At 38.3% G+C, this 24,694-nt stretch overlaps 1 long non-coding RNA gene across 1 annotated transcript in view; it reads left to right on the top strand.

Annotated features, from left to right (window-relative positions):
• LOC310908000 overlaps nt 1-20,176 on the top strand; it is a 29,633-nt gene extending 9,457 nt beyond the window's left edge. Inside the window, exons 2-3 of the long non-coding RNA XR_014589760.1 lie at nt 17,183-17,244; nt 20,095-20,176. This is a non-coding gene — a long non-coding RNA (uncharacterized lncRNA). The remainder of the gene's footprint in view (nt 1-17,182; nt 17,245-20,094) is intronic.
• Nucleotides 20,177-24,694: the final 4,518 nt, after the last annotated feature.

Genomic DNA, 24,694 nt, shown 5'->3' with positions numbered 1-24,694 from the left:
ACTTTGCAACAGAGGTGAAGCTTAACTTATTGTACTCATGGTGGCTGGATGATGCTTGGTTGTTCTCCTCATATCAGTGAATAAGAAGCCAGATGTATTTTTTTTCCCCTATAATTCCAGACACAGACTGGTGTCTTGCCAGGGTCAAACAAATATCCATGTATTCAGAAGCAGAAATCATGATCATGCGGAAGGGTTTACAGTCAAGTTGGAATGTCTCAGAGTCTATTTGTAAGTCAATGTCCACACCCAGGTTTTTGTTGCAAAAATCAGTTTGAAAAGGAGGATAAAATACTTTTACTTAAGTATTTTGACATTTTCATCTACATTATATGCAAATACAAATAGTTCGACCTAATTTTTATAGGTGTTCTGTAGACACGATGTCTGCATAGGCTGGCATGAGAGTGAGTTACACATTTCACATACAAGTTTATTATTTCTTGTTATTGCAAAGGTCAAATGTTAGGTTTGAGCTCTAGGAAGCCCAGTTTCAGTGTTCTGTATTGTCTTAAGGGTAACATCCAAATTGCTCATGGTTGTTAGTTTTTTAGATAACATGCTTCTGAAGATACAAAGGTGCCAGTCTGTGGAGTGGGTCAGGGATGGGTCTCTTGACTCTCAAACTTATGAATACACTGAAATGTATTAAAATGAACACTTAAAGTCTTTGTCTATACAGCAAAAACATTTTATCTCACATGCTGTTAAAAAATCTTTGGGATGCAAACATTTCAACCTTTTACGTTGTCTGTAGGACAACGTTTAAAATTGGGAATTATAGATGTTGCATAATGAACATATTCCTTAGGAAGAAGAGCAATGAGTTTTATACCCTCTTGCTAAAAGGAAGTTCGGTGGAAGTTTCCTTTAGAGTCCTGTCTGTGATGGTTTGGTGTGGTTGTGGAGCCAGGCTGATGCAGTGAGTGGGAGTGGAGGCTTCCAGAAGTGATGGGAAGAGAGGAAAACAGGCAAGGTCTTTTTAGAATAGAGAACATAAAATCATCAGTAGGTATAATATTTGCTCAATGAAGAAATTGCCCAGCAGTTCAATAATCACCACAATTTCTCTGGCAAAGTATTTGCCTCACTCTGTTGGCAGAACTTCCCTTCACTGCTCCCAAGGGTTAGAGAGCTTGGGTTAGGGAAACGTCACCTCCTCCTTCCCAGGGAAAGTGCTGTCAGAAGCTGTCCTGTATGTGAGAGTAGATTGACTTGGACACCAATATTTCCTGTCTCTTCTGTATTTTTCTCCACCAAGGAGCTAGATAGCACCAATGTGGGTCTGAACCCTCATTTGAGAGCCCATTTTGGGATTTCTGTTTCCTCCTATGTGTGGTCTTGGGACGCTAGCAAGTGAAATTTGAAGTTCCTCTCTTGAGGAGATTCAGAGGTGACCTTATCACTCTCTACAACTTCCTGAAGGGTGGCTGTAGTCAGGTGGGGGTTGGTCTCTTTCTCCAGGCAGCAACTCACAGAACGAGAGGACACAGTCTCAGGCTGCGTCAAGGGAAATATAGGTTGGATATTAGGACGAAGTTTTTAATGGAAAGAGTGATTAAATACTATAATTGTCTGCCTGGGGAGGTGGTGGAGTCACCATCCCTGGATGTGGCACTTGATGCCATGATCTAGTTGAGGTGTTTGGGCATGTGTTGGACTCGATGATCTTGAAGGTCTCTTCCAACCTACACATTCTGTGATTCTGTGATTCCTTACTTGATTGAAATTGTACAACCACATCAACTACGAATATCAAATACCTGGAGGTTTTGCTCTATTTCTGGGAGTTTTAGTGCACTATTGCCAGGAGACTGGATAAGAGAGTAGAAGAAGAGGCATCTCTTGTTTCTAGAGAGTCAGAAATAATCTTTGAATGATATTCCCCTCTTGATGTGGGCTGTTAAAACATGACTGAGTCCAGATTTAAAAAAAGACTTTTGCAAAATTTATCCTTAGCGTGTTCACCCAGTGGGAGAGAGAAAGACCTCCTCTCTAGAAAGACATCATACACCACTGTAATTGGCAACATGTGCATTAGACACACAACCTAAAATTAAATTGACATGTCTCAGGGATTCCATCTGCTGTCAGATCTAACCTACCACAAACTGAGCTGCAGAGCTGGACTCACTCAGAGCCTCTGTCTCTCCCCTCAAGCTTCAATGATATGATAAAGTAGGAGTTAAGGCACAAGATTTGTCACCATCTTTCTGTTAATTATTCTGAAGAAAAATATGATCATCAAGATGAGAAATAATAGCTGAAGGCCTAGAAGTGCACTTGTCCTGTGTGATGATTTCTTACCATTTCTTACATCTGATTCATTTTGAGACACTCATTGCTGATGGAGGTTATTGGATGACTATTCAGCAGTTGACATGACTTTCCATGCAAATTGTTTCTAGAAATGGACTTGACAACAAAATTAAATAAAATGAATTATTAATAAGAATTAAAAGGATGGCTGGCCTCTAAAGGAATGTACAAGTCTGTAAGCCAACAGAATGACTTCTAAACCAAATATGACAAAACATAGTTGATCCTATAGATGTCTGTTAAAGTCAGGGATTAAAACCCAAAGAAGCTTCATTGGCCTAAATCATTCCTTCCTTATGGCTAAAATGGCTCATGGTAGTGGGCACTGTGTTCCCCACTAGATCTTCATTTTGCTGTGTATTGTCAAAAAGGTGATGTCCAGATGCATAGGGACTGAAATACTGATTTTAAAGTGAACAGGAGAAGGCATTTGCAGTTCATCTGTCATGAACAGACAGAAAAAAAATTTCTTGACTTAGCAGATACTTGCATTTAAAATATTTTTAGCCTGTAATAGTAATCCCTAACTATTAAAAAAAAAAAATCCCAAAAAGCTAAACTAATTGGAAAGAACTGTTTATCACAGCCAAGCATTCCCAGAAGGGGAATCAATTTATATAAACACACTAAAACTGACCTATTTATGAAATGTTGTGGAGAGCTGAGAAGAGAACCACAACAGATCTTTATCTTATATTCACTGTTTTAAAAGATCAACGGTTGGGTGAAGGCTGAGACTGGCTATTGCATGTGTTTTAGATGTGGATGTCAAGGTAATCTAAAATCTGTTGCCAAAGTCACTGTGATTGCCAGCAAAATGTAAACTAATGTTCTAGGTCTCTCATTATATGCTTAATATGAATGTGCTTCCCTTTGCACATAAATCACAATGAATGCAGCAATCAGTTGCTCCTGTGAAAGTCACAAAATACAAATGAGAGAAACCATCATAAATAGTAGATGTAGCCCCTGAGGAAAAAAAAAAAAAAACCAGAAAAAAACCAGCACAAGAAGGATATATTTGTAATTTAATATGTGGTGATACTCTATTTAAAAAGTTACATTAGTATGTATATAGGCAGATTTATTTTTAATGCAGTTTAATCTAGTAAATTAATATGCACGTCAGAAAAATATTTGAAAGCACCAAATATGGTCTACAAGTTCTATTTTGTCCATAAAATGTCTGTCACCTTCAGAGAACTTTCCACAGACCTCATTTATCTTAACTAAAAAATAATATCCCACTGCAATTGAGATCAATTGGAAAATTACCACAGAAACCATCAGAGCAGCAGTTTCTCCCAGCCTTAATTTTACCAGGCAAGGATTCTTTACACACAGACAGCAGTATCTGTCTTTCACTAGGTGAGAGTTAACCATGCATGGTCATGTACACTTAAGAAAGACTGAGAAGGTGTAAAACAACCTCCTTGTGTCAGGACTTTTTTATAACAGGTTGGCAAAGTTTAACTACATCATTTGATTCTCTTCATTAATCCCCAGATGCCAGACCTGCATCCAGAGCTCCTTGGGAGCTTGGGCACATATTGCAGAATGCTCCATGTTGGGAGTGGAGCTGCCTAAAGTATCATTCAGCAGCTCCTGGTCTGTCTGCACTGATTTTCCTGATGCTGATGCAGATGTTTCTTCTGAGCACCTAGTTACCACAGAAAATTTTAGATCATACAGAAGTACTTTATTAATGCTGGAAATTGCAGTGCTCAGTCTCAAATTCTAGTTTCCCTAAAATCATTGCAATAGTGAGGCAGAGCCTTAAGCAGCATCATTCCAAACCTACAAAATTAGAACAGTTGGAAACATTGACAAGGAGTAAAACAAGTTTCCAAATGAGAGAAACACATACAAGTTTAGGAAAGAGCGAGATATGGATTGTCTAAGAGTGCCCTGTAACAGTGTTTTATTTATGATGTTGCCAGTAGCACTTCTCTAAGCTAAGACAATCACTGTATAAACATGGATATTTCTAAGAGTGTGAGCTTTATTCGCTGAGGAGTTGAGTAAGAGATAGGGGGAAGGCAGACATAGCAAGGAGGAAGGGAGGGGAAAAGACTGACAGAAAAAACAGGGAGAGTGCCAAGGCAAGGAAGATAGTGTTTGTGTTTGAAAGTAGAACTTGAAGCTGTGCCAAGTCAGAATTTTCTTCAGGAACTTGAGAGCTGAAAACTTCATGAGCATGCTCAGATCATGGGCAGAGAGACACTACAATTTCACTGTAATGTGCTGCTATGAGCCTGGCGAGAGAAAATGGAGAAAAGAAAGAAAGAACTGGCCTTTGGCCACTACTGCAATGAACTGAGGAAGGATAAAACACAAGCCTTAGCAATTATTTAGTAAGCCTGGCTCAAGCAGATGGTATTTAATGAAATCTAGTAGCAGGCAGGGGATTTCATGCCCTTTCTATTCTGGGACAATAATTAAATAAATGATACATATACATAAATAAATACATAAACAGATGAGATTCAGCTGGTGGGTTTGGTTTAGCTCTGAATTTGCAGGAGGAGGTTTCTGAAAGACAAAATTCTGAAACTCAGGCCTAAATGGCTGAACAAACATGGGCTTGAAGAAATTCTGCTCAAGTTCATAAATCGTTGGAATAGCACAAATTCATATTGATGGGAATTATCTAGAGTTGAGTTCAGCCAGGCAGTCCACAGCTTTTAGTTTTGGTGCTCTGTGATCACATCTACATAAGACACTCTTGTTGGGAAAATACACTTAATTTGGAAGTTTATTTTAAAATTTTATTTCTGGCTCAGCACAGTTCTGGATAGTTTTGTGTGGACTGTACCTTTATCAACAAAGTTGTACGAAAAAAATTGCTTTCACTGCAAATTTATAAGAGAATAAAATTTTAGTATTTTTTAATATAGGCTTTAAAATATGGCATCTCATCTATGGGATTTGTAAGGTAGGTAAGATTTATAAGGTAGGAAGTCATCCTCCTGGCATATCATGAATTCTAAACTAGTATTTAGAAGATAAACTGTGGAATTTGGACAGAGTCTAAAGCTCCTCTCCCCATGCAGGGAAATAATGACATCCATGGCTGCAGGGTCTCAATGTCAAAGGTTTCCAACACTTAATAAGGTGTGTTAATTCACTACAATTAACGGTCTTATTGTCATTGAAAATGCTTAATTCCTACCAGAAAAAGAATAAAAGAGTCAAACCATCATTTCTCTCTTGTTTGTTTTCTCCAAAATGGGGCAGTATAGTACATTGCAGTGAAAGAAACTAAATGGATTGGAAAAGGTCTGTAGAATCTTGTGAAGCAAGAAAAAAGGCAACAAGGAATGATGATTCACTGTGCTTTCTGTTCCTCTGTGGGAATCTTTCTACTGGTCACTACTGGACTCCATATGCTGGACCAGCTGAAGCCTTTTTTGACTTAGTCCTGTGGCTTTCTCTCCTGTAGGAATCATCACTGTTCAAAAATCTGGATGGCAGTGTTCTACTCCTGCATTTCAGAGATCTGAAGAAAAAACCCAAGAGATCTTGGTCAAACATTGCTTTCTTTAATGTAAAAAATGGTAATGACATTTCCTCCAAAATGTAACTGGATAAACTTTACAGACACCATTCTGATGAAAACTCAGAGCATCCCATTTCCTCCTCCAAGCACCAGCACAAGAACTGCTTGCAGAATCACAGAGCTGGGACTGATCTCAAGAAACTACCCACATTTCTCCTGCCTTAAAGGGCTGTACTTCTGTAGTTTCTGACAGAAGTAGTTCTAATCTATTTTAGAGATCCTCAATAAAGAGGAGTTTATGACTTCCCCAGAAATTTTACTTCTGTTTGAATGTGATCACCTAAGGCCCAACATGGCTCTTCCATGTTTCAGTTTCATCATACTCTTATTTTTGTTCTGTTCAGCTTCAATAGAAAGTGTATTATTCCCATTTTCTTGTTTGCAGTCTTTTATATGTCATTATGTCCTTCTTTTAAGGCTTTATTTTGTGCACTTAGTTCACATTTGGGATAAGACCTTTCTCTGGATGCTCCATTCTATCTTTAGCAAAAGAAATTTATTCATGCAAGCAATCCAAAAATCTTTATTAAAAATAATAACAGCAGCAGAAACTTGTGTGTGTGCAGCACTTTATCCATGCACACCATTGCTTTGGATTGGATTCTATGATTCTGTGTAACCAAAAAGGTCAAGAGCTTGTAAAAGAGCACTGGGGCAGAAGTAGACTTTACTATTCTATAATTTATTTAAGTACTTTATCAAATATTTGGAAATGTCATACTCATATGGAAGTCACTCATATTGCAGCTGATCTGCTACTGCATTCATGTTGCATCAAAATAGAGAAAAAAGGTAATAGATAAGTTATTCTTGCTATTAAAATCTACAGCCATATTTTTTCCTGCAGAAACCTCCATGAGAAACTGTATATCTCAGGCCTGATTAATTAAATGAGGATTTTTTTTTAAAAAAAGGTAGATTTTTCTTAAGTGTTTTTTTTTTTTTTTTTAAGTATACAAATTTTGATACAAACATGTCTTTTCTATGCTGTGATAAACCTGATCTGTGCAAGTGACTTTCATGCTCTCAAAATAATTCAGAATTAAAGATCACTCCAACTTGCTTCACTGGATATCTGTTTATTCTTAGAAATACTGAAGATTTTAAACAGTATGACACTGTCCCTTGTCCCTGATTAGTAATTCAGTAGAAGTGTCATAAAAAAAATCATCAAAGAAATGAAAATAAGTGGCGTGACACTGGAGACCCCATTCGAGCAATGTTGCAGCTCATGCTGGAAATGGAATCTCCAGTTTCATTTGTTTTGATGTACTGTATAAATATTTAAAGAATGCAAGCTGCAATTTTATCCAGCCTTTGCTGAATTTCAGTGTCATGTCTTGGTGGGGGTCTTAATGCTGATACTAATTGCTCTTAGAATTGCTGGTTCAGCAGACCAATGGGGGCTGTATGTAAGCTCATCTCTGCTCAGGAAAACAACACAGAAAAAGTTTGACTTGAAGCAATGGTTCAATTCATATTAAAATACCACAGAAGACAGTGAGCCTTGTATGCAGTTATGAAATTCAATGCATGAATCATGAATCCCATCTAACCCTACTCTGCGCATATGCCTTTACTTCATTTCAGGGCTTTTTGATGTAGAAAGGATACTTTCATACACAGTAAAGTAATTTAAAAGTGACTAAAACAGCCAAATAATTTCACATAAGTAGCAGTGTCACTAGAGAATGTTTTGTGATACTTTTATTTAGAACATTCATATCTCATAACCTGCTTATTGAGAAATCAGATCCTTGCAAGATTAGAGAGCCAGGACACTCTGTCTCAGAAACTAACAGTGGTGTAAGATCAACAGTTGAAGATTGATATAATGAAGAGACAGATGTGATGCTCTGTGGTTTAAACAGGACCATCAGAGCTAAAAATATGAAATGAAGACCCTGGAAATTCTATCATGGGTTAATAACAGAATCGCATTCACCAATAAAATATGTCTGATGGATACAAGTAGCCTAACTTAGAGGATGAAAACCTGCCACCTAAAAATGTATTAGACTCACATAGTAATTGATGTAGCATGAAAACTTCTGGGAAACCATAAAATACCATCAGTCATTTGGCTGTCAATTCATCTTGATTCCCAAGTGTGTGTTTGCTGAAGAGTGTTCACAGCATCTGAATAGAAGTATGGGATAATACTCCTGTAGGATTGTTCATCTAACACCTATGACATCCATACTCTTAAAAAAAATAAGGCAGGGCTGCTGTTTGGTCCTGAAGCTAAATGACAGAGGGTGATTCCTGTCAACAAGACCTCTTGAAGAGGGTGATTCTGTTCAGGCTGGGAATGTACTGTTTCCAAGCTGTGTTCACGCACTGTGAGTCATTGCATCTCAGAGCTGTACCTTGAAGCATCATTCAATGTCAGGGAAAATGACAGGACTGTACCTAGGTACTCCTGTACCTAGCCTTGTTTCATTAGGAATACAGTTGAAATTCATGCACAAGAGCTTTATCCAGCATATCTGCTGGTGGTGATACTAACAAAGGAAAGGGAGTGTGTGTGACCAGCAGCTGGATGACTTACTGGCTCAGAGAAAAAGTACAGAAATAAAGTAGAGTAAGTCTTGGTTAGTTCTGAACTTCACCAGCCTGCATGGTTCATCAAAAATCACCCAGACCAATATTTTCAAGCCTTTAGTCTCTAAATGTAGCCATCTGGAGGAAAGTGTTGGTTTTCCCTATAAAAGGATGGATTTTTGTTTAAATAGTAGCTCAGGAAACAGAGAAAGATATTGTTAAATATTACTGAGGTGTTTCTGGGAGTCACAAGACTTTATTCTTCCCTGGAAGAGGATTATTGATGAAGGCATCATTTAAAACTAAAAAGACTCCCATATTACAACACAGCAGCTCACTGAGCAGACAAAATAGGGGCAGCACCAAAGAATGTAACCTGGTTTTGGAGCCTTAGGAGCTGGAAGGCAGTTGGCATCAGAACTGCTGGTTTTTGAGTTCCCCAAACCATTTCAGAGGCAGTGTTTTCTAAAATTTTGTTTTGTCTCTGGAATTCAAGAAGTGTTTGTTTAATCCACTCAGGCACGTGTTGTGATTTTCAGGATGTCCTGTGCAGGGCCAGGCATTGAACTTTGATGATCCTTGTGGTTCCCTTTCAACTCAGTATATCCTATGGTTCTATGATTCTGCTTGATTTCCCTGAAAGAACAGATGAAAAAGTTTTCTTGTCATTAACATTGTCCAAAATATATTTGTGTCCATTTCAGAGAGAACCTATCTTGTATGATCTACTCTCCAAGGATGCAGTCCCATGTTTAAACATGCCTGTACAAAAATGTGGGGAGTATACTTATTTCAGTTGCTTCATATATAGATGAATATAACACTGACCTCAAGTTGTTAATCTCACTTCAAAAAAAATTGTCTTTTCTCCACATGATATGACTGTCCTCTGTGGAGCTTGCAAAAAGTACAAGTTTAAGATTTGTGTCCATCTTTCTTTAAGGCAAGGAAATGCACCACACTGCAGTTTTCTCATTCTGCTCCATGAGACTTAGATAATTCACAGAGCTGTGTAAATAGCTCTAGAAATTTGCCCCATGGGAGATGTGCAATTCCAATAATCTCCTACCTTTCTTACCCCCGAACTGCAATTTACTCCCTTTAAGGAGACTTCTGTTTTCAAACACAAGCCTCTATTTTGGTTTTGGTGCAATGAAGTCTTGCAAAGAAAGCACACAATGTTCTCTCTTGTAGCCTTTACTGTCAGTTTTTCTAATTTTGCAATGTCTTGCTAAATTTTTCCATGCTTTGTAATTCTGATAAGAACACCAGGAGTAACCAAGAGAAGGTTCAAAGTGAAAAAAAGGAGAAAAAGCTTCCTGATTAGCAAGAAAAATAAGTATTAAATGGCTAATATTATGACAGGTCTGCAATGCATGTCCAGTTGGAAAAAGACAGGAAAAATGTATATGAAGGTATAGCAGATTCATAATTACATTTGTTCTAAGCCATTGTTTTTAGGCCTGTTAATGGGTGATAGTTTATGAACCTGCTTTGGGATTCTTCTGATTGAAAGGGAGCATAAAGTGCAAGCACGACTGCATTATGTACTATATGTCAGATGATTGAAGAAATTAAAAACATGATGGACTGTGGAGTGTGCTGTGAAATAGAAATTAATGAATAAATGTGCTAAGAAATAAATTACATATTAAGTATATTAAGAAGCATAACTTTTAGTAGAAAAAAAAATTATTGTTTGCAGGTGATCTAGGTTTTTTACTTTGAAAGCAAAATCTCAAAGTAAAGCAGGTGGAGATTAATTCCTTGCCTTGTACCCAAGTCAATTAATTTTTTCTTTCTGTGGTGTTGAGGGAGGAACCCAAGATTAGTTTTCAGAGTGTTACATGAATAAGTAAAATTAATATGATATCTCTATCTGCAGAGTGCATTTTTACATGGGAGGATAAATTACTTTTGTGTCACTTTCAAACCTAAATAGTCTCTGTCAAGAGAATAAAATATCCATTAAAAAGATATTTTTAATGCTTATCAGAGGTGTTTCTGTGCCAAATACACACTCTCCTGTGAAGTACAGAATAGTGTGCTGGTTACTCCTTTGATCTCAATATCCTTCATCCTGGTCTGCTGCCAAGGATCATTCACTCTCTGCACACATCAGCTGGGACAGGGAAAATGAATGCAACTGAATTCACATCTCACTTTCCCTATTCCTCTGCCTCTGATGTCCCCAGGGAAGCTATTCCTCCCTGGTGTGGTATGAGCAACACCACCTACAGCTGTACCCTCAGCACAGACAGATGCCATCTTCCTTTCTAAGTCAAACAACAAAGTGCCCCTCTTTAAAGCTTGGAGCCAGCCATGTTATGATGACTTCTTTGAGGAAGGACAGCCTGTGGCACAAATACATTACAAAGTATAATGTAGAACTACTGATCTAACTCTGCCCACATCAGGATGTGATCACCTCAGCATGGCACTGTTAGTTCAGGTGCCAGCACTATTAGTTCAGGTGCAGCAATGTGCTAACACGGCTCTGCTATTTCCAACATCCACATAATTTTTCCTGCAAAGCCTTGCCATGCCTTGCTCAGCTCTGCTGTGTGGTACAAGGACTTATACAAATGCCCTGTCTACATGATGCCTCCTGTTAAATAGCATATCTGCATATATCAAGAGGTCTTTATTTGATTTAACAAAAATCAATAAAGCTCTATGTAGGAAAAAAACTCTTCAGTTGTGGTGAGGCACTGGAACAGATCGCCAAGAGAAGCTGTGGATCACCCATCCCTGGAATTGTTCAAGGCCAGGATGAGGCTTTGAGAAAGCTATTGGTCTAGTGGAAGGTGTCCCTGTCCGTGTCAGAAAGTTGTAATGGGATGATCTTTAAGGTCTCTTCCAACCCAAGCCATCCTGTGATTCTACTCTATGAAATTAGGTGGCAAATTGACATCTAGTAAAAGACTTGCCTCGAATAGCTCACCATCCTAATAAAGCAGGAGGAATAGGGGTTTGCCTAAAACAGCAGATTAATGGCTGGCATACTGGGGTTTGAATTTGCACTGAACCAGCTCCCCCATGCCTCTGGTGATGCCTAAAGATCTTTAGCTGTTTGGGAAAGATCTATGGTTTATTCCAGACATCACAGGATGCTGCCACTCAGGGGTGCTCTGTTCAGGATACATACACCGAGGGAAGCCAGGATATATCTGTTGTGTTCTATGCCCACCTGTGCCCACCAAATTACAGACACCTAATAGTGATGTGAGGGCTGGTCTGTGGCTCTATGGCCAAGTGTGAACACTCACAGCAACCAAGACAAGTCTTTGGCAACACAGACTATGGCTGTGATTGTACAATTGGTCTGGTCACTGCAAAAGGCAGTGCAGGCTGACAGGGGAAAAAGCACCAAGCACTGTTCTTTCATGCTTACACCATGACAAGCACAAGGTGTGCAGATGTTCACAGCACCTTAGGGAACAAATAATTTGGGATTCACCTGGAAACACAACATGGAGATGGTGAAGTCACATGCTGGAGATTTTAGAGAGCAGTTCCCTCATGACAAATCTGTGATATCATACACCATAAAACCTCAGAGTATCTTAAAGTAAATACACCGTGTTTACTTAGACTAGACTAATTTTTCTGTGTCATTTTTTCATGTTTCATTTTTTCTATTTGTTCTGATTTCTACCATGCTTTTAGGGTTATCTTAAAACTTTACTGTATCATGAGTTTGGATCTGGGTGTATATAGCTTCCATTGATTTATTATTTTCCTACATGCTATAGAATAGAATATTTCAGTTGGGAGAGACCTACAATGATCATCTGGTCCAACTGCATGACAACTACAGGGGTGATCAAAAGTTAAGATATTAAGGGCATTGTCCAAAGGTCTCTTAAACACTGACAGACATAGGGCATTGACCATCTCTCTAGGAAATATGTGCCTATTTCTATATTTAATTTGATATGGTGAAGTTGTGAGGAATCATCAAAGTACTTTGCCCTGAAGTGCTGCCATCAAAGAAACAACAGCAATGGGTCCAAACAGCCAGTGCTTTGCACACATAATTCTTCTCAGCCTAAACTTACATTTCTGCACTAAAACAACCTAAGTGTCCCCTGGAGAGGGATTGATTAGGATTACTGGATTACTTATATCCATTTTAATGTATTTTTGTGCAGCAAGGGTGAGGGAAGCACTTCTATTGTGAATTAAAATAAGGCCTTTTCAGTCAAAATTGCTTTGAATTTCTGTAATCATTAACTTAATAATGGTAATTATGATCCATTGCAAATTTTCCATGCCTACAACACTCATGACACAGCTCACAGTAGTAAACCTTGCAGAGCCAGGAATGTTAGACATTCTTTCAGTCGTTTTTCAAAGGATAAGGGTTTTACTGCATATGTGTCTGCGTGCATTGGACTTTGGTACTGAAACAGACCTTGTGGAATATGGTACCCACACAAGTGACTCCTGTTCCTCTCGGTGAACAGCCAGAGCATCACTCCTCTTGCGCTAACAGAGGTTGCACAGGGTTACTTTTACAGTCAGGTGATAGATGCAGCTATCCTGGAACAGTCAGCTTGGAATTGTCTATCCTGGAACTGCAGACACCAGATGGGAATGACCCATAACCTGCTTGTAGAAATTCCTTATGTGTTGGAAATTCTTTTGTTTCCTTTTAAATTATTTGCACTTATTCTAAAAATCCTGTTTAGCATTTATTTCGTGATTTTTCTCATTCTAATGCAAGATGAACAAATTTTGAATACCGTCTCATTTACATACTAATATAAGATCAAGGGAAGAATTTCTGATGCAATAAACCTTAAAAAAGTAATACAAGAAAAAAGTTCAACTTCTACACAAAATTGATCGAATTTTTCAGGCTCTTGGACCTTAAGCTGGTGAGCAGGCAAATGCAAAGCAAGAGTAAATGTATACCACTAAGGTAGGTGATAGATGAGAGAGAGAAAACTTACTTTGATATGTTCTTATGCTACCTGGTTGATTAGAATGATGTTAAAAAATATATGATTTCAAGTCTATACATTGCCAGATAATAACTAAGAGTGAAACCCCTGAGTTTTGAACCCATATGGCACAGGTGCAAGTGATTACTCCAAGTTACGTGAACGGAGGCAGCACATGCCGACATTTGGGCACGAGAGGCTTGACATTTGTACATATGGGTGCAGCTCAAGAGCAGTGACAGATTTTCCACTTTCCATATCTGCAAGCCAGACCTCGATGAGATGATGATGCTCAGTAGAGGCAGTGAGAATCAGCTGGTAAAGTGGATTAGATAAGGATAATGAAAAGTTTCAGGAATGCATGTAATAGGAAAGGATCGCAATTCTATTTATCTTACTGCGATTCCTAAAAGAACACAAGCTACAAAGTTTTGGTCTGTGCATGCACTTAAAACATTGGAACTCTGAATCTAGATGTATTCATTCAAATCCCTTTTACTGTAAAAGAAGATCATGCATTTCATATCACTCTCACCATTGGAGTTTAAAGAATCCAGTCATGGCCATGATTTGGCTGATGGACCACACTGGTGTGGATCCATGAAACTGCCTTCCACTAACAGTCACCTGCATTTTTAGGGGCAATTTTAAATTTTGGTGAAAAAATAATAAGTGAAAGCAGAACAAAAGAAAAACCAAAGCCCAAGTGACTGAAAACTCCTGGAACAGACCAAGTGAAAACTGATTCCTGTGCTGTTTCATGACACATCTAAGCAAAACTCAGCAGAACAAAACCCCTTTGAAGCCTTTAAATGTTCAGTGTTTGCTGAGGTGCATTGCCTTGCACCTGCATTTGTGAAATAAGATGTATTTTGAAGGGGGCAGGGTTGATTTTGGAAGGTGAGATGGCTCACTTTGTTGTGCAAGTCAAGTGCAATGGCAGCACACCACAGATGTCTGCCACATGTTTCCCACATTTTAATATTCAGTAGCAAATGTTCTTATATGAGAGCAAGAAGAATAAGGTTCATTTCATGAAAGCAGGTGAAGTAAACCCCATTGAGATGTGTGTCATATGGAATGCATAATGGATGATGGTCCAGATGCATCCAAAGAGAAACGTGCCTTGCGTGCAGCTGAGATAGGGAAGCTTGTGGTAAATTCTGCCCTTTGTCTATGAGGCTTTGGCTCTGGACAGAGATTCTTCTCATGTGTTTCTGCCAAATATTTTAGTATTTAACTCATATGTTCTACCATATATGGGTATCTAATTCAGCACTCTTGTGTTTACCATTTGCATATTTTTTTCCCTTCTTGTTCTTGCAGAATTGCTTAGTTAAAAATTCAGTGTACCCAATGATTACTGATTTTACATTAACTTAAGAGAAGACTCACACTTTTATTTTGTAATAAGTAGAACACAAGGAAGAAAACAAAATAAAACCTCAACCAAATAAAACCCCTAAAAAATAATGGAACAATTTGGAATTTTCGGCAAGAGAACATTACAAGAAAACTCTGACCTCAAAAATATACTTGGCTATCAGACCATCTATGGGATAAGTTACATTTTAAGTATGCATAAGATAATGTTTTCATACATTTCCACTGCATGAAAATCCAACCTGGAAAAGCTGGATTTTCATACAGTGGGAGGTATGTTTCCATTTTACAATGGTCATTTAGAAGATGAAGGACCTAAATAAAATGTTGTTTGTTTGTCCAATTCGAATATTCTCTGGGATCTTATTCTAGTCTAGTTGTCATAATGGTGGTTACAGCAGTTAGTACACGGGTCCCTCCTATGAGATGGAATTTGAATTTTTAATAAGTCTGACTGAATTCAGATGATAGGGGTCACAAAATAAAATATAGGGTTTTACCAGAATGCTAATGTGTCAAATCAGGCTGCTTATTTAGGTGCCTAAATATGTATTTACTGTCTCATGTTTGTGTTTTACATTAGATTTGCATGAATAACACTTGAAGCCTTACATTCTTGGCCTGAATAAATGAGTAATGTTTCTTTAAGGAAAAAAATAAATAAAGCCAAAAAGCTAAAAACCCCAGAGCCTTCATTAGTTTTTGTGCTAACCAACATTCTTATGTTTTATATTCAAACCAACATATTAACATGAAACAATCATTCCAGATGGAAGAAAATATCACTTCTAGGGTCAGGAAAGGGGTACATAAAATTCTGGCAAATTAGAAGGAAAAATCTACAGGGGCTAAAAAGCTCATTAATATATGCTTTAATCCCCTTGTGGATCGTTGTGGTTTGGACCTGCAAAAACTGAAATGAGAAAATGCTACCATAAGCTGACCAGCTTTAGTGCTGAAAGGCAATATCCAAAATGTTCCTCAGGCTTCCAGGGAATGAAAGGACTTGAATGGATATTTCTATATTGTTCTTCTGAACAGCTGACTGAGTAGACGCCTACCTTAAATTAACATGTCTCAGGCTGTGGTGTGAACTTCAACAGAAAGCATGCATCTAGCCAAAAGCCAGCATAATTTAGAAGGTATAACACTTTATAAGCAAGATATTTTAAAAGTTTTGTTTAACAACAAAAACAACAAACAACAACAACAAAAAAAATTCCCAACCATAGAACATTTTTGTTTTGCCTTGGGGATGGAATTTAAGAAACAACAGTTTATGCCATGATTTAGCTAATCTACCTAAATACAACATCTGTAACTCCTTTATGTGGTATTTAGTATTTTGACAAGAAAATTTTACTCTTTTTCTGTCACAAAACATTAAAAGAATATGTTAATACATGCTCTAAATTTGAATTTTAAAAGCAGAATCAGGTGCCTCTTCCTTTATATCACCTGGTAAGACAAGCAAACAAGTCACCTCTCCTTTTACTGTCTCTCCTTCAACAATGGGTTTGGATCTTTGCAGCTGCAGGAGCCGCATCGAGGGGCACCAACTCATAGAATGTGAGGCAACATTTTTTAACTATATTAGGCTACAACACCTGATTCTTGACTCCTTCTGATCTGAGCCAGTAATTATCTCCATGAAGTGGAACTCATTTCACATGACTGCTGGTTGACCAAAAATCAAGAGTTGAAGTCCCAACATGAGGCTGCAAAGCCAAGCATGTGAGTGAAGTTCTGCATGAATTTCACCAGCTGGCTGTACACTAGAAAACTCAATGTCTATGGCCAGGGCCTGCAGGCATACTTGAAATGCAGCCCATCTATTTCATACCTTCTAAAACAAAATGTGATTTATAATTGGCTCAGGGTGGGCCTCTTGGATTCAAATCTCCTACTGGAGGAAGTACTTACACAGAAACTGCTACTTCCACTTTTCTTCCATCCCTTCTATACCTCTCTCACCTACATACACAACACTTACATGTGTGTTACTCTTATAGTACATGTAACTGTTGATTACTTCAAGACTTTGGATCAATAGAAACAGCAGAAAATGAGGCAATTCTACAAGCCAGGAACCTGAAACATTTCTGAAATGATTCCTAAACATTAACAGGAGCCAGGAGGTATTTTGATAGTCTTATAAACTTAAACTCATTTATTACAAATACTGAATTTATTGGTTTATTATGTGAGCAGGAATTGCATATTGTATTATAAAATCAAAGGCCAACATAGTTCAGATATCTTCAGATATAATTAAGACTTCCATGTATTTTACAAGATTTGAGAGAAAGGAATACTATAAAGTCTATAGACCTAACTCATTTAAAAAGCTGCTTGTGTAATCAATTCACATTTTTCTGTGTGTTTTATGGCATCCTGGAATATCTGCATATACATTGGACAATTTCAGTTATATTTATAACATTTAAGGCTGTGGATCTACAAATATAGATGGGATATAACTGCTAAAAGGTAGGTCTATTTTTATGCATGTTATTATTTATTTTGCATATCACAGTAGCGCCTAAACTGTATGCACATGTTTAATGTCACTAATGTCAGTCCCCATTCTGGCAGCAAGATCTGTCCTTGATTTGTAGCTGAGCATCCACAGGATTGGTGCTCTGGTTTGCTTTCCAGTGGTGGGAGGCAGGCTGTGAAATAAACCAGGTATTTTTTAAACAGAGTTCATTTGAGGACTGCGCTCAGAAGCAGCTCCTGGTCTCCTGACCTCCAAATCTTCTTTATGATCCCCAAAGGATCCAATCCCGTGTCCCTCACCTGGCTGATCTGTCAAGCCCATTCAAGCCTCTAACCCACACATATTCCTTTGATTAGCTCTATGCACCCATCCTGAAAAACCACCCCAAGATCCTGACATCCTCCTGGTGTGCAGGCCAGGGCTGCTGTCCCTAACCCATGTACCTTGTTTTGTCCTGCTCCACACCTGTGCTAGTGCTGGTCTGAAAAGAGCAGTTCTTGAAGGCTTTAGAATGGTGCATCAGTGCCAGCAGCCCAGAGAGTCACAGCCAGTTTTAGTTCTAAGCCAGGGCAAAGTCAGCTACAGCTCCATACTCTGGCAGGGTAACACTTTCTCACCCTATCAGTGAGGAACTTACATAAGAGAAAGGAGAACTGCATGGTAACGTTGGCAAGTGAAATATAAAGGTTCACATATCATGACCTCTTGCATGAATAATTTAGTTAAAATTAGCATCATTACTGTGATTGAAATGAAGGATTTCTGAGCTGTTGATTAAGATGTTCATTTTGAAGGATTTCCATTCTGTTAACATCCTAAAATTGTCTCATCCACTAATACGGATGCCCATAATTTTGGTAAAAAGGCATCTGGAATAGAAGAGGTGTAGGGAAGTATACTCAGAAGCCCTCTTCCTCATATCCAGGCAAGCCTAGAGAGACTCTAACCCATTGTACCACTTCATGGTTTTTGTGCTTTAAATGGAGCAGTGTCATCTTAACAGTTTAAAGAGATCTGCTCAGCTGAGAGGATGGTGGTGGCCTCCAGTCATGCCTGGGAAGTGCCTGTATACTTGCTGCCTGTATCTGTTATTAATTTGTGTCTTAAAATAAACTTGTAGGCATTCCCACAGGAACTTGAAGTTGAAAATATATGAAGGATTGGCAAGATCAGATTCATAATGATGCATTGTTCACATTTGTGATCAGTTTTTTTGATGCTGAATATGTACCGTACAGTTTCACCACAGATTTTTTTCTCGAACAATCAGCCTTACTGCTAAACATCTAAAGCAGGATGATGTAAAGAACAAATTACTGCACAGTTCACTACAGTAGGGGAAGATTTATTTATCCAGGGAGATTTCAAATGGACATTTAGGTACTGCCACAGTGACAGATAAATTAGCATGGGAAAGTGCTGCTGATTCTACTTTCCAATAGATCTAGCACGTTAGCAGAACACCATGGGCTGGAAAAAATTATAATCTACAAATGGAAAATAGCAATATACTGAAATCTAACCAGGGAGTCGGAGGAACATGTCTCCTGGAATGGCTCCTGTGTTGGCAGAAGTGACTGGGCAGTGATCCCAGAGTGTATTAATCTCCAGTCATGAAGCTAACACAGGAAGGTCATTTAGTTATTAGGAAAATAAAACAGGTTTTATAAACTGAAGTGTGGTGATCATGAAAGGATTACACTCCTACCAGTTTTGCTCAGGACTGTCCACTGGCTATGGTTAGGACTGGCTGTTACAGATTGTCTCTAATCTGCAGGGCAGCACAGCTTGCAATCACACAATTTGGCTTTCTGTCTTTGCCCAAAAAAGGTAGTCCCCAAATGTTGCCAAGATCTGTGTCTGAGAGTGGCATCTGGCAGGAACTACAGCCATGACAGAGAGGGTGTTAACAGCTAAAGAGTACAGGCAATTACTGTTCACTGCTTTAGCTAGCACCTTCTTCTTGTTTTATTTGGTAATACAAGCATTACCCATATATCTTATAACAGCTATCTGCACAAGGTATCCTCTGGATGTCCCTTGGCCTACAAGAGCATCCCAGGACATGATCACTGGCAAGTCTGAATCTCAGTAGGCAAAAGAAAGGACAGAATGCAAGAGTACAATACTTCTCACCAAATTTTAGTGATTTATATATAGTCGATTAAATTATTTATTCCATTTATGGGTTGAAGCAAGAACTTTCACAGGAAAGCCACCTCAGCTGTCCACCTCACAGGGAGCAGGTTTAGTTTAGATTTTAGGAAAAGTTCTTTTTTGTGAGGGTAATGAGACACATGGACAGGTTACCCAGAGGAGTTGTGAATGTCCCATCCCTGGAAGTGTTCAAGGGCAGGTTGGATGAGGTTCTGAGCAACCTGGTCTAGTCAGAGGTCTCCCTACCTATGCCAGGAGGTTGGAATGAGATGGTCTTTAAGGTCCCTTTCAAGACAAATCATTCTATGATTCTGTGATAGGATTGAAAACCTCCAAGGCATGGATACTGCACAACTTGTCTTGGTAACCTGTTCCAAAACCGAACTGACCTAAGGTTTTTTGCACATGCTAATTTGTGACCTGTCCCTGGACATCTGACCAGGGACCACTGCACCAAAGACCACTCACTGGCCTTCCTCATTTATCAGCACAGACACAACCCTCAGATTGCCAAGTGGGACCCCAGCAGCTGGGGTGGGACCATCACTGAACCAAGGAATGCAGCCTCTCCCCCCATCCTGGCCTTAGACTCACACATCATAGAGAGAGTTGAAAAGAGATCAGAAAGAAAAAAAAAATATTGTTTTCACTACATCTATGTTTTCATTTGCTTCATATTTTAGGAGCCATAAGACAAAAGGGCAAGAAAGGAAGCTACAAATCCTTTTCAAAAGGCAGAGAAAAGAAATCAGCAGCAACAACAAGAAGAAAAAAAGGAAAAAGGTAATTTTGAAATATGTCCTTAACTTCTAAGCTGTAGAGCCAGGCCTTGGATATTGTTAATGAACCATTAGCCCTGTCTTAATCACAACATCTCTTTCTTTTGTTCTCACACCCCACTGCTTTTTCGCAGCCGGACACACTTGGATTTTCAGAAGTGACAGCACTCCTCATGAGCATGGCTCACGCTGGTTATAATGGACACATCTGTGCCTGCAATGTTTGTCCATCATATCCACTGTTTGCTTTTAGCAGCACGAGAGGAGAGTGTGGCAGCCTGTGTGTGTGTGCATGTGTGGGAGCAGCAGCGAGAATGCAGAGACTACTTAAAACCCTGCTAAGCTGCTCTGTTTCTCAATACTGTATTTATTGCAACTCACTTTGTAGTCAGATGAATGGAGTATTTTTTTAAAGAAATTTTACTCCCAATTGTTTTTACTACAACATAAATTTGCTGACTCTTTATTAGACAGTAAGAACTTGGGCAACCCTTTGTGAGACTCGATCTTCTATTGAAATGTTTTCAGCTTTGCACTGGAAGTTGGCCTTTCAGCTGAATAACAAAAACTCACAGGCAAAGCTCCCCATACAGTCACAGCACTGGTTTTCTCTGCACAAGCCTTCCTCCAACACTTCTCCTCAATGAGCTCCCTGTGGCAGCGTCAGTACTGGTGATTGAAACATGGCCAGGGCGTGCTGCTAAATTGTGAGCACAATTTTGAGCATGGTTTTGGGCATGGTTTCAGCCCTGGCCAGCAAGCAGCTCCTGCACAGTGCCTGGCAAGGTCTGGGGAGCTGCCTGAGCGATCTGGCTGCAGCAATGCTGATGTGGTGAGAGTGTGAGTCATGCCACGTCCTTTTGGCCCCCTGCCACAGACTGGCCTCCAGTATTTACTCGAGGAGATGCAATCACACTATCTGCCCTTTTTTTACCCTTTCCTTTTATTTTTTTTCTTCTCTTCTCTTTTCTTTCTTTTTTTTTTTTCTTTTTTTTTTTCTTGTTTTTCCTTCTCTTTTTTTATTAGTTTCTTTTTCTCTTATTAATTTTTTATATATATATATATATATATATATATATATATATATATTTAGAATTTCCCCTCCCCAGCAGCAATTTAGATTACCATTGTTTTAGGCTCCAATTCTGCACTGAAGTTTGCATGAGTGAATCTTTCTGCAGCTTTGGAGTCTTTCTCATCTCTTTGCAACTCTGTTTTTACCCTACAGCAATTTCACTGACCTTGTGTTTACACTGAGTGAGGTGAGGGAACACCCTACAGTGCTCTACATAAGTCTGACTGTTTGTTGTTCTTGAAACTATAGAAAGAAATCCAACATAGGGAAAGGATAAAAACCCCTGTACTTTTTGGTCTCCTAGATTATTTTTATTTTTGCTTCCATATTTTTCAAAACAGATTTTTTTTTTTAATCTAGAATTTACATTTCACGCAATCATAGAAACAGAGAATATTTGGGGTTGTAAGGGACCATAAAGATCATCTAGTTTCAATTCTGCTGCCATGGGCAGGTAATACATGGATGTGCATTTCATGCTGTTTTTCACGTTCATGTTAATTAGAATATAAGATATAAAGGGATGAAAAGTTAGCATTAAAGCACATTTGGATTTCATTTATCATTTTGTACATCTTCCTATCATCATTCATTCAATCTGTTGCTATGTCCCCTTTTGTGTATTGCATCCTAAAAATCCTTTGGAACATTTCCAGAATGTTTATTAGCCAAAATGGATATTGTGAATATAATGGTGCTAAATATCAAATTAATTTCCTTATTGGCTCAATATTCTTGGATTAGTAACATGCTGCTTTGAAATAACTAATATTTCAGAAACAAACTGATTCATTTGTATTTATTATTTATATCATTGAACTAAAGAATAATAACGTGAAGCAATAACAAAAATTAATGTTAAAAAGATTCATAATTTACTTAGGAATGTTGGTAGCTGGAAGAGCAATGGCAAATATAATTAAAGTTGCATAACTCTTCCATTCTATCCATTCTTTAATTCACTCATAGTTTTCTTAGTTGATCATTATCCATTCCCAACATTTATATTCATAGTTCCTGTCTGTAAGTGATTTTTTTTGGTGAAAATCTATGTAAAAAATGTTCCAGCAATTCTTGTGAATAACAAAACTACAAAACTCAGAACTCAAAACAATCCCACAAAAAATTAAAAGCTATTATTTTCCCCATAAAAAGAATAACTCAAAAAGTCTGGCTTTTAAGAACAGCCTTCATTAAGATAGCTTGAGGAGGAGGATGAAGAGCCAAATACTTTTTTGCTACAAATAGGGAAATGTTGATAGGAAAAACGGGGCTTGTGGTCATTTTCATGTGCAGAAAATCTGGCACATAACTTGCTGTGGAAATGGCCTCTTTTGAGAAGAACTGGTTTGGTAAACACTGGCTACATTTTGACCAGAATAGGAATCTTTGGCAACTCAAATCTTTTTGCATGAAGTATATTTCTTGTATGTAGCTGGGAGCTGTTACTCAGGGAACTAGTTGTGCAGTGAGTGAGAAACAGTTGAAAAATTTAGGTTAAACAGATATTTTGCCTTCCTAAAACTTGAAAGGCAGACAAGTCTTTGACACACAGTGTATCCAACATCACTGCAATGCCTCTCTGAAAATAATGAATGGATTCATCTTAGTAGGTTACATTTTAAATCATTCAGAGTTTAATTACTGCATGGATTTTGCATATACTCTACACTAAGAACAGAAATTTAGCTTAAGTTTTGACTGAATGGTCAATGATCACCACTAGCAGAATCTTCTGCTTCTGCTATCTTTTCCTTCTTTATTCTGTATTTGGGCATTTATTGACATCTGGTTTCAATTTGACTGAATATGTAATTGTAAATACAGTGCAAATAATCAGATCACTTTTTTGAGAGGAATGTTAAGCAAGCAAGCCAAATAGTTTGATTTTGCCCCAGATATATTCTCAGCATCACTTATTAAAAAAAAAAAAATAGAAAAACTGTTCCTGTCTTCATCCGTCTATCATTGAGAAAATTGTGCTGGTTCACTGTAGATGGAAAAGATCAGGGTTAATCCCAACAGATTGTGGGCTTTTCTAGCCACCTGTCAGCTAAAGACCAGCACAGCAAAGAACAGGCTGGGAGGAGAAGCTGAAAAATGTCTCAAAGAAACTCATCACTGCATTTGGTTTAAATTGGTTACTAAAATCCGTTGTGTAGGCAGTGGAGAAATAGATATGAGTCTTTTTGGATGATGATGTACCCCAGCTTCCAGACAATGGTGGTGATGCAGGGTAGACTGTCCTCTGAAGGCACCTTTCTGATTCCTTGAGATTTGAAGAGATGTTCATATATTGCTGCAGGCACCTAACCCTTAAACTGCTGAAGTCAGTGAGACAAATCCTAGAGCAGATTCTCTAATATCAGCAACAGTCAGACATAATTTTTTGGTTGAATTCAGCAATTTATTAAATGATCCTTTTTCAATTACAATAATATCAAGATTTGGCCATGCCACTTAACAGAAGTGAGAGGGGACAGGTGACATGTGAGGAAGCTGTGTATACTTCACACAGGAGCAGCTTCTGTGAATACTGAGTCTCAGAGATATTTTCTTCTCATTTCTGCCACATTCCAGGTGGAAATTGCTGCAGTCCTGTTAGTGCTGTTTATTGAATACCTAAAAGTACCCTAGTTGGCACAAAGGTCGCTTTCTGACCTTTTGTAAAATGTGGAATATTATCTTTAAAAAGTGGTTAATTTTTACCTTCATTCCCACATTCACTTCCTTTGGCAATACTAGACGAGTTTTGAATTATGTTTTTGCTTCCAACCCTGGAATTAATATTTTCAGCTGTTTGATATGTTTAATGCAGTACAAGATCTTTCCCTTGTATATATATATTTTAATCTAATTTTTACTTATCTGTAAGTACATATCATGCTATATATAAAAACAGAAAGTCTTCTGAATTGGTAAGCACACACATAAAAGGAAGGTGTGAAAAAGAACCCATTTCATAGCTCTGAAACCAGTGATCACCATGTGTCACATGAGACCACCCTACAGCAAGTAAGAAATTAGAAATGTTGGGGGCTGCTGAACACCAAATTTTCACATCAGATTGGCACAAAGTTTTTAGCACAGATGTTTCTGTAATTGTGATACACTGGGAAAATTCTCAGTGTTCCAACTTCAATGGCTCCCAGACTCACACTCCCACCTGTGTGGTGTGGTGGTCTACTCTGAACACACTGGCCTGTAATGTGAACCAGGTGCTAACATGTGTATGGCTCAAAAACCTGTTAAATCCTCCCCTTTCCGCCCTGTTTTCCTCACATCTTTAGGCTTGTTTCCTCATTTCCTATTTTCATGTTTAAAGGATTTACAAAATGGAGAAAATAGAGGCAGCAGAAATCTCACAGGACTGGAGATGTGGGAGGAAATTGGTCAGGTACTTCCAGTTTGGTAGAAAATTAAATTTGC

This window comes from Zosterops lateralis (genome assembly GCF_965231275.1).
Source record: "Zosterops lateralis genome assembly, chromosome: 3".
Taxonomy (NCBI): Eukaryota; Metazoa; Chordata; class Aves; order Passeriformes; family Zosteropidae; genus Zosterops; species Zosterops lateralis.
The sequence above is the reverse complement of the archived record's forward strand: the minus strand, read 5'-3'. Positions and strand labels throughout refer to the sequence as shown.